We start from the raw sequence: 11714 nt of genomic DNA on the forward strand, positions 1-11714 counted from the left end.
CATCTGGTGTGGACGGTGCAGTCCACACAATCATACCACACACCTGCGCATCAAACTCTGGTCCTCCTCTCCCTAAACCTCAAATCCAGCCAGTCATCAACTTTATTTCCTATCACTAGGGCCATTCCATGTCGATGTACTTGGCACCCCTGTATTTGCCAGTGGTTGCTCTGGGCACAGGGATAGAATGTGCCAGGCTAAAAAAATGGACTTGTATCCTGCAAACAAAGGATCTCTACAAACTAAGGGTCTCAAAGCAGGACAACAGCGTTGCCTAGCTGTGTTTTAGGAAGATTATCCCCTTTGGCATCATGGAGGTGTAGAGGAAAGAAATGGGAGGCAAAGAGTCCAGAAAGCAGTCTCCTGAAGGGATCCTATGAAAGGGGATGAGGTATCACTGAGGCTTGGTAGTGGGGACAAATGATTTGAATCACGGCCATCGTGATCCCATCAAATCTCAAGCAGAATAAACTCTAAAATATCCACCTAGGTACATCCTAGTAAAAGAACATAATACCAGAGATTAAACGCAATCAAGGAAAAAGATGACTTCTAAAGAGCAACAAGTAGACGGCCGGCTGCTATCACAATGGCAACAATGGAAGCCGGTCACAGTGGAAACACATCTTCTATGCCGGGAGGGGTGTCTCAACAGAGAATTCTACAACCAGCTAAAGACTGAGGGTAAGACAAAAACATTTCCAAACAACGAAAAACTGAAAGAGCAAGTCACCAGCAGATGCTCCCTAAGGAAATTCCAAAGCATATAGTTCAGGAAGAAAGAAAGGGATACATGCTGGAAGGTCTAAAATGCAGGGCAGAATCAAGAGCAAAAAAAGTTGGTAAATATGTGGTTAAATCCAAGTTAACTGTATAAAACAGTAAAAATCAGAAGAAATGCTTCTATCTTTTAAAAAAGTTTTTAATACCACAGTAAAAAGAATGAGGTTTTTAAAAAACTAAACACACAAAAATAATAACATAAATGGGAGGTGAGCTATCACTGGGATTAGTGTCCTAATAGCCTTGTGATGGTCAGGAGTAGAATCTGGACATTAATAAATTTTACACTTGCATTTTACAATTTCTAGAGTAACAACTTTTAAAAAAACAAATAATGTATATAATTTCCAAATGGTAAAGAGGAATAATGTAATGAGAAAAAATGATCACTTAACCCTAAAGGTGGCAACAAAGGAAAGGAAAAACCAGGATAGGAAAAACAAACACACACAAAAAAAGTAAGTCAGGAGAAATAATCCAACTAGATTAGTAATAACAATGAATAAAAATAGACTAAATGTTCCAGCTTACACCAGATTTAAAACCTTATCAAATTAATAATGAATAAAATCTACCTCTATAAGAGTTCCTTATAGGCTGGGCACAGTGAGCCGAGGAGTTCAAAACCAGCTTGAGCAACATGGCAAAACCCCATCTCTACAAAAAATACAAAAATCAGCCAGGCATGGTGGCACACCTCCATATTCCCAGCTATTTAGGAGGCTGAGGCGGGAAGATTGCTTGAGCCAGGGAGGTCAAGGCTGCAGTGAACCGTGATCACACCACTGCACTCCAGGCTGGGCAACAGCGTGAGACCTTGTCTCAAAAAAAAAAAAGGTTGAGGGCGCTGGTCATGGTGGCTCACACCTATAATCCTAGCACTCTGAGAGGCCAAGGCAGGTGAATCACTTGAGGTCAGGAGGTGGAGACCAGCCTGGCCAACATGGTGAAACCCCGTCTGTACTAAAAATACAAAAATTAGCCAGGTGTGGTGGCACGTGCCGATAGTCCCAGCTACTCAGGAGGCCCAGGCTTGAGAATCGCTGGAACGCGGCAGGCAGAGGTTGCAGGGAGCTGAGATGGTGCCACTGCACTCCAGCCTGGGCGACAAAGCAAGACTCAGTCTCAAAAAACAAAACAAAACAAAAACAACAACAACAACAAAAAGAAGCTATAAAAAGAACTGCAAATTAAATCCAAAGAAAGGTAAAATAAGAAAATAATAAGGCCGGGAGCGGTGGCTCACGCCTGTAATCCCAGCACTTTGGAAGGCGGAGGCGGGTGGATCACGAGGTCAGGAGATCAAGACCATCCCGGCTAACCCGTCCCTACTAAAAATACAAAAAACTAGCCGGGCGAGGTGGCAGGCGCCTGTAGTCCCAGCTACTCCGGAGGCTGAGGCATGAGAACGGCGTCAACCCGGGAGGCGGAGCTTGCAGTGAGCTGAGATCGCGCCACTGCACTCCAGCCTGGGCAACAGTCTCAAAGAAAAAAAAAAAAAGAAAAAAAGAAAATAATAAAGGGCAGAAATTAATAAAGACTGAAAATAAGCATATATCTAAGGTCAACAAAACCAAAATTATTCTTTGAAAAAACATTAAAAAAGTGAAAAACTACCAACAAGATTTTGCAAGAGCTAAAACTTATAAACAATATTTGAAAAAAAAGGGAAATTAACTGCAGGTGAGACAAATATCTGCAATTAAGATACTTAAAAATATCATTAATAATTTATAATAATTAACCTGAAATTTAACTATGTAAAAAGTCATAGGAAATTTATTCAAAACTAATGAATGAATTATCTGAAAACCTAAACACTCCTATAACCATTAACGACATTTTATAGAAAATCCATCTTCTCACAAAGAAAACTTCAGGTCCCAATGACTTTATCAAGAAGTTCTACCAAATATTCTAAAAACAAATCATTTCAAATGTTACACAATCTCAGAGCCAGAAAAAAAGCAAACCCTCCCCAGCCCATCTGATAAGGCTAACCTAATTTGGCCCTGAAACCTAACAAGGATTTCAAAAGAAAGGAAAATTACAAGCCAGTATCTTTTATGAACACAGCTGCAGTATGTCCTAAGCAAAATGCTAACAAACTTAATCCAGATATGTAAAAGGCACGACATATCATCACTTAGGTTTATTCCAGTAATGGTTTAACATCTAAAAATCAATCAATGTGAGTCACCATATTAATAAAGAAAAAAGCATTTTAAAATTCACACAGGGCGGAGCGCGGTGGCTCACGCCTGTAATCGCAGCACTTTGGGAGGCCGTGGCGGGCAGATCACCTGAGGTTAGCAGCTAAGAGGCTAGCCTGGCCAACATGGTGAAACCCCGTCACTACCAAAAATATAAAAATTAGTTGGGCATGGTGGTGCGCGCCTGTAATCCCAGTTACTCAGGAAGCTGAGGCAGGAGAATCACTGGAACCTGGAAGGCAGAGGTTGCAGTGAGCCAAGATCATGCCATTGGACTCCAGCCTGAGCAACAGAGTGAGACTCCATCTCAAAAATAAATAAATAAATAAATAATCACAATGGAACCAAAACAGAGCCTGAACAGCCGAAGCAATCCTAAGCAAAAAGAACAAAGCTGGAGGCATCACGTTACCTAACTTCAAACTATACTACAGGGCTAAACAGCATGGTGCTGGTAGAAAAACAGGCACATACACCAACAGAACAGAATAGAGAGCCCAAAAATAAGGCCACACACCTACGACCACCTGATCCTTGACAAAGATGACAAAAACAAGCAATGGGGAAAAGTCTCCCTATTCAATAAATGGTGCTGGGATAAGTGGCTAGCCATATGTGAAGACTGAGGCTGGACCCCATCCTTACAGCACATACAGGAATCAACTCAAGATGGATTAAATACTTAAATGTAAGACCTAAAACTACAAAATGCCTGGAAGACAACCTAGGCAATACCATCCTGGACATAGAACCGGCAAAGATCTCAGGACAAAGACACCAAAAGCAATCACAACAAAAGCAGAAATTGACAAGTGGGATCTCATTACACATACGAGCTTCTGCACAGCAAAAGAAGCTATCAACCGAGTAAACAGACAACCTACAAAATGGGAGAAAATATTTGCAAACTATTTACAAGAGAAAATCAACCCCATTAAAAACTGGGCAAAGGACATGAACGGACACTTTTCAAAAGAAGACATACATGCAGCCAACAAGCATATGAAAAAAAAGTTCAGTATCACTGATCGTTAGAGAAATGCAAATCAAAACCACACTGAGATCTCACATCAATCAGAATGGCTATTATCAAAATGTCAAAAAATAACAGATGCTGGCAAGGTTGCAGAGAAAAGGGAAACTTATACACTGTTGGTGGGAGTGTAAATTGTTAAGAAAGCAGTGTGGCGATTCCTCAAAGAGCTAAAAGGAGAACTACCATTTGACCCAACAACCCCATTACTGGGTATATAGCAGAGGAATAGAAATATTCTACCATAAAGACACATGCACGGGAATGTTCACTGCAGCCCTATTCACAGAAGCAAAGACACGGAATCAACCTAAATGCCCATCAATCACAGACTGGATAAAGAAAATGTGGTCCATATACACCATGGAACACGACATAGCCATAAGGAAGAATGAGATGATGTCTTTTGCGGGAACATGGATGAAACTGGAGACTATTATCCTCTGCAAGCTAACACAGGAAGAGAAAACCAAATACCACATGTTCTCATTTATAAGTGGGAGTTAAATGATGAAAACTTATGAACACAAAGAAGGAAACAACAGACACTGGGGTCTATTTGAGGGTGGAGGGTGAGAGGAGGAGGAAGGGCAGAAAATATAACTATTGGGTATTGAGCTTAATTCCTGGGTGATTAAAAAAGCTGTACAACAAACTCCTATGATGTGAGTTTACCTGTCTAATAAACCTTCATATGTACTGCCAAACCTAAGTTTTTTTAAAAAAGCATATGATCATCTTAATGATGCAGAATATACAATTGATAAAATTCAACATGTATCTACACCAAAAACAAATTTGGAATCGAAGACAACATTTTATCTACTAAGTGACATCTACAAAAAAACCTGCAGCAAACATCATAGGGAAAAATGAAATGTTGACAGCAATCACTTTAAAAACTAAATTGACCCAATGCAATTGAATCAATGCAATTGCAATCAAAATCCCAACAGGCTTTGTGTACCTGTGTGTGTGATTTGACAAGATGATTCTAAAAATTTACATAGAAAACACAAAGGCAAAACAGCAAAGACATTCCTGGGAGAAGATAAAGGCAGGAGGACTTGTCCTACCAGCTATAAAGACTTCTCATATTGGCTGGGCGCGGTGGCTCATGCCTGTAATCCCAACACATTGGGAGGCTGACGTGGGCAGACTGCATGAGCCCAGAGTTCAACACCAGTCTGGGCAATATGGTGAAACCCTGTCTCTACTAAAAATTAAAATTAAAAAAACATTTGCTGGGCATGATGGTACATGCCTGTAGTCCCAGGTACCTGTGATATTGAGGTGGGAGGACTGCTTCAGCTTGAGATGTCGAGGCTACAGTGAGTCATGACTGTACCACTGCACTCCAGCCAGGGTGACAGAGTGAGACCCTGTCTAAAAACACACCAAAACAAAAAAAAAGCACTTCTTATAAAGCTAGAGTAACGAGTCAAGTGTGGTAATGGTACAGAGACAGACAAATAAGACCAATCAATGGAACAGAACAGAGAATTCAGAAACGGAAAGGTACATGTACATGGATACTTGATGGTGGAGGGAAGCAAACTTTCCAATAAAAGGTGCCAGGAAAACTTGTTATCCATATGTGAAAAAAATGAGTAAAATTTGATTCTTACCTCACACTATACACAAACATCAATTCTGAAGGGATAAGGTCATAATAAGGAAAAATACTATAAGACTTTTAGACAATATACAGAATATATTTATCACCTGAGGGTAGGGAAAGATTTCTTTAAGAGATACAAAAATTACAGGTGATACAGGAATATACTGATAAATTTGACTTTTGTTAAAGTTAAGGGCCTGTATTCACCAAAAATACCAGAAAGGTGGGGGTTAGGGGATACAACTGGAGGGTATTTAAAACAAACATAAGCTACATAATACAAAAGATTCATATTCAGACTATATAAGGAATTCCTACAAATCAGCATGGGAAAGACAACTGTGAAAGAGGAATGGCCAGGCGCGGTGGCTCAAGCCTGTAATCCCAGCACTGTGGGAGGCCGAGATGGGCGGATCACGAGGTCAGGAGATCGAGACCATCCTGGCTAACACGGTGAAACCCCGTCTCTACTAAAAAATACAAAAAACTAGCCGGGCGCGGTGGCGGGCGCCTGTAGTCCCAGCTACTCCGGAGGCTGAGGCAGGGGAATGGCGTGAACCCGGGAGGCGGAGCTTGCAGTGAGCTGAGATCCGGCCACTGCACTCCAGCCTGGGCGGCAGAGCGAGACTCCGTCTCAAAAAAAAAAGAAAGAGGAATGGGCAACAGAAATTTTACAAAAAGAGGATGCATAAATGATGAATAAATACAGAAAAAAGATGCTCAATCTCAATGTTATCAGATAAATGATTATTAAAACCACAGTGAAGGAATGTCTTAGCCAACACCAGATAGGCAAAAATTTTAAAAGAATGTCTGAGGCTTAGGCTGAAACTTTCATCTGTTTTTCATCTGTTGCAGGAAGAGTATAAATTCCTTTTTTTTTTTTCTTTGAGACAGGGTCTCATTCTGTTGCCCAGACTGGAATGAAATGACACAGTCATAGCTCACCGCAGCCTTGACCTTGTGGGCTCAGTCGATCCTCTGATCTCAGACCCCCCTAGAAGCTGTGACTACAGGCACACACCACCATGCCCAGCTAATTTTTGTATTTTTTGTAGAGATGGGGTCTCACCTGTTGCCCCAGCTGGTCTCATACTACTGGACTCAAGTGATCCACCCAACTTGGCCTACCAAAGTGCTGGGATTACAGGTGTGAGCCACCACACCAGGCTGAGTATAAATTACTGTAACCATTTCAGATAACAGTTGATATTACTAGCAAATTTGCATACCCCCAGAAATCTATTAGGTATATACCTTACAGAAACTTCCACTTTTGCGCTAGGAAATATGTTTTTACAGAAGCACCGTGTAATAACAAAAGTCTGGCAACAGTATAAATGACTACCAACTGAAGAACTACATTAAAACAATGTAATTATCTCATAGAATTCAAATCAGCAATGAAGATAAAGTAGAGCTCCTCACATCAACACACATGCTTCTCAAAAAGATAACGTTAAGTGCAAGAAGCAAGTCACACAAAATATATTTTAGGATCCTATCATATAAAATCGAACTCAGCAAAAGCATACATTATATTCATTAGAGATACGAACATACATCGCAAAAACTACAAAGCAAAACAAAGGAACAAGTAACACAATATTCAGAGTGGTAGTTATCTTTGAGGAGGGAAGAAAGGATTCAGTGGGGGGTTTGGGGATCTGAAAATGTCTATTTCTTAACTTGGTGGCAGGTACATGAGCGTTCATTTCATTTTTGTCCTTCAAACTTATACTTCCACACAATTGTATAGGTATGTTACATACAATGTTTTTAAATGTGATGGGCCGGGCATGGTGATTCACACCTGTAATCTCAATACTTTGGGAGGTCAAGGTGGGGGGACTGCTTGAGACCAGGACTTTAGGACCAGCCTAGGCAACATAGCAAGATCCACTCTCCACAAAAAAAAAAAAAAGTAACGTGAATATGTTAAATAACAGCCAAAATAAATGTAAATGAGAATGAGAACAAGATACGATTGAATGCTATGATTTGGTGGAAAAGGGGCGGGAAAGTAGGAGTGGAAGAAAGACAACCATAAGTTTGTTTATGCATATTGTATCCCTTGTCTCTATGAGAAGAGACTGTGGAGAGAATGGTGGGATTAGCCATAGACATACATGTATCACCTACTTAAATAATTCTATTTTATACAAAAATTAGCCAGGCATGGTGGTGCACGCCTGTAATCCCAGCTGCTCAGGAGGCTGAGGCAGGAGAATCGCTTGAACCCAGGAGCTGGAGGTTGCAGTGAGCCAAGATCGCGCCACTGCACTCCAGCCTGGGTGACAGGGTGAGACTCCATCACAAAAAATATATATATATATATATATTTGTATTAATTAAAAGTTTATTGGCTTTAAATGTACATCAGTAAATTTTTAAATGCTAAGAATTTATGATAAAAGAATACCGAACCAAAACATCAAAGAAAATAGAGGCTCAGCAGCATGATTTCAATATATTTTCCTGGATAAACATTTATTTTTTTTAAGTCTATGCCTTTTTATTTAAGAACAAAAACTCCCTAAATTCAACGTTTAGAATTGAATTTTTTTTTTTAACTAAGCCCAGAAAAATGGGGCTCATAAAATAAAGGCACAATGTGGGCAGCAAAAGAAAAAAGGAAAAAAACTGGGAGAAAAATTGGTTTTAATCCCATGTATAACATATTGTCTTGTTTTGTTTTTGTTTTAGACAATTTAAGGCAGAATTATCTCTCTGCAACCCTGCAGATAAATCCTAGTATTTTAGCTTTAAGTTTCAAGAGTTCAGATATACAGATAAACCAACTAAAGAAAACCTTTTCTAAGGCTTTGAAGCATTATATAAATCTTTAAAATTCCTATCACCCACATTTTAAGAAATACATCTATACTTTTAATTAATTAATGCATTTAATTCATTTAATAATAAATTTATTTAAATTTAATAATTTTGAAATATAACTGTTTGTGGAATAAGTAAATCTCAGTCATACCATTCGTGCAGGTGCTAACACAATTCTTGTGCTTCACATGCACGACATCATTTAACCCTAACCAGCACCTTATGAGCAAAGGATCACTGACCCCATCTTACAGATGAGGAAACTGAGACTAAAAGGGCACAAGGTGACACACAAGAGTTGGTGGCAGAGAGAGACGTGACCATACAACAGCACGGTTCCTGTTCTCAAAGACACTCTCTTATCCAGCGAGAGTGAGAAAAGTGAGTGAACAGAACAGCTACAATCCAGGTCCCTCATCTGCAACCCTCGAATCTAAAAAGGTATGAATACTAGTGGATGATCGGATGCAGGGGAAAAAAAAAGTCTGAATACCAAAACTTGTTTCTTACGTTGGAGAACTTGACCTGACTTAAGGTGAGGCTATCCATGGTTATTTATCCCAACAGTGTAAATATACGCATATCTTTTTTTTTTTCAGACGGAGTTTCGCTCTTGTTGCCCCAACTGGAGTGAAGTGGCGCGATCCTGACTCACTACAACCTTCGCCTCCCTCATTCAAGTGATTCTCCTGCCTCAGCCTCCCGCCTCAGCCTCCCGAGTAGCTGGTAGTACAGGCACGCGCCACCACGCCCGGCTAATTTTTTGTATTTTTAGTACAGGCGGGGTTTCACCATGTTAGCCAGGCTGGTCTGGAACTCCGGACCTCAGGTGATTCGCCCGCCTCAGCCTCCCAAAGTGCTGGGATTACAGGCCTGAGCCACCGCGACCCGGTCAATATAATATATGCATATCTTCATATCTTTAGCTGTGGAAAGGGTCGTGTATTTGATTGCAAGCCGCTGCTCCAGCCCCCACTGAGGGTGAAACCTAACATAGAACATACGCACTTTACCTTTCCAAAGTCCGAGAAATCCTCGATTTTAAACGCATCTGGCCTCGGGGCTGTAACACAAGCGGCTGCGGACTTGTACAAAGTGAGAAACTCCGTACACAAAAACAGAGGGGCGCACGGAGGGCGGCGGGACAGACAGGGTGGTCGGCGAAGGCTGTGTTTTCCATAGATGTAATCACAGTTTGAATCGAATTTTATATTTTGCTTTTTCACCTATTACGATGAAAAGTATCCTTACCTGTTAAATCGTAATTACGATTAAAAATATTTTTCACTAAATAGTACGATTTTTAGATGTCTTTGTGTGTGTTGTGGGAGGAGATCCCAGTCCGCTGCCTTCTGCGGCCCCTCTCTGGGCCTCAGTTTCCCCATCAAGAAGGGGGAGCCCCAAGACCCCCGTCCCCGAGTTCCACAGCCCACGAGGATAGACCACGGGGCCAGACCCCACTGCCTGTCTCGCCCACCCCACCTTCCGTCCTCCCCTCGCCTTCCTCGAAGTCCCTCTTCTTTCCCCTCTACCCCCTAGCGCGCCGCGTTACCCACCAGGGTGCCCAAGCGCAACCCGCGCTGAGCTAGCGGATACGGTCGCAAGGCGGACTCTTCTTCCTTTGGGGCGGGGCGAACGCGAACGCGGCGTTCCCGTTGGTGGCCTGCAGACAATTCGCCCGTCCGTTGGGTGACGCACTTCCGGTTTTCCGTTTGCGCCGTTTCCCTAGTGTTTCCGCCTCGTGGGTTAGATCTCAATTACTGCGCCGCTCTCCATCCTTAATAATGGGAAGGGGCTTCCACTTGTCGCCCTCCGCCTCCTGCACCTCAGTGACTTCCCTGACCAAGGAGGAAGAATCGGCGCGCAGCCCGTGCTTCCCCCACTGGCCACGATTCCGCCGGCACAATGTAGTGCCCTGCCCCGGGCCTCAGTTTCCCCATCTGTGGAACTGACAGTGTGGCCTCGTCGTCAAAAATGTGGACTCTGGCCGGGCGCGGTGGCTCATGCCTGTAGGCCCAGCACTTTGGGAGACCAAGGCGGGCCGATCACTTGAGTTCAGGAGTTCAAGACCAACTTTGCCAACATGGTGAAACCCCCGTCACTACTAAAAGTACAAAAATTAGCTGGGCGTGGTGGTGTGTGCCTGTAATCCCAGCTACTCGGGAGGCTGAGGCAGGAGAATTGCTTGAACCCGAGAGGCAGAGGTTGCAGTAAGCCAGATCGCATCACAGCACTCGAGCCTGGGTGACAGAGCAAGACTTAGTCTCATAAAAAACAAAAGAAAAATGTGGACTCTGTGGTCATACAGCCTGAGCTAGAATCCTGGCTCTGCCACTTACTGGTTGACAGAAGCTTGGGCAAGTCATTGAGCCTCAGTTTCCTCTTCCATTAAATGGGGATATTAGTCCTTGCAAAATAGTGTTGGTGAGATTTAGGTGCTTAGCATAGCCACTGAAAAGTGTCACATGGGAGTGCTGACTAAATGTTAACTATTATCTTACCTAGGGATTGTGAGAAAGCAAGTGAAATTACTCTTGGAAGTGAATAGACTGTTTTGAATCTTCAAGGCATTAATTTTCCAAACGTTTGTATACTATCCCTAGTCTGAGAGCTAGGGATGCAGCCTAGCAAGGGAAACAGGTAACTAATATAGAACAGCGGTTACCTGCAAATGTCTGTCTCTGTGAGGATAACTCAAATACAGGCTTGGTCACTCACCACCCCTGTGATCTTGGACAACCTTTTTTTTTTTTTTTTTTTTTTTTTGAGACGGAGTCTCGCTCTGACCCCCAGGCTGGAATGCAGTGGCGCCATCTCGGCTCACTGCAAGCTCCGCCTCCCAGGCACACGCCATTCTCCTGCCTCAGCCTCCCAAGTAGCTGGGACTACGGGCGCCCACCACCACGCCTGGCTAATTTTTGTATTTTTAGTAGAGATGGGGTTTCACCGTGTTAGCCAGAATGGTCTCCATCTCCTGACCTCGTGATCCTCCCGCCTCTGCTTCCCAAAGTGCTGGGATTACAGGCGTGAGCCACCGCGCCCGGCCTGATGTTGGACAACTTCTTAACCTCTCTGGGCTTCAGTTTCATCTGCCAAGTGGGAAAGCAGTAGTGTGTGGTGATTAAAACCTTGAGCTTTGGAGCTGGATGGTCAACATAGAATCCTGGGCCTTAAACTCAGTATCTCCAAGACACAGGACAAAGTATAGTAAGCCATCCCTGTTTAT

General features: G+C 42.6%; 1 protein-coding gene across 6 annotated transcripts in view; it reads right to left on the reverse strand.

Annotated features, from left to right (window-relative positions):
• The window catches only part of LOC105463219 (NSE1 homolog, SMC5-SMC6 complex component), a 48356-nt gene extending 38157 nt beyond the window's left edge, over positions 1 to 10199 (reverse strand). The window contains exon 1 of one of the 6 annotated variants that reach the window (XM_011710180.2): positions 10045 to 10197. The gene's annotated coding sequence lies outside the window, so the exon portion shown is untranslated. The other 5 variants (XM_011710178.3, XM_071084286.1, XM_011710183.3 and 2 more) reach the window with 5 other exon arrangements.
• Positions 10200 to 11714: the final 1515 nt, after the last annotated feature.

Source organism: Macaca nemestrina, chromosome 18, assembly GCF_043159975.1.
Source record: "Macaca nemestrina isolate mMacNem1 chromosome 18, mMacNem.hap1, whole genome shotgun sequence".
NCBI classification, from domain to species: Eukaryota; Metazoa; Chordata; class Mammalia; order Primates; family Cercopithecidae; genus Macaca; species Macaca nemestrina.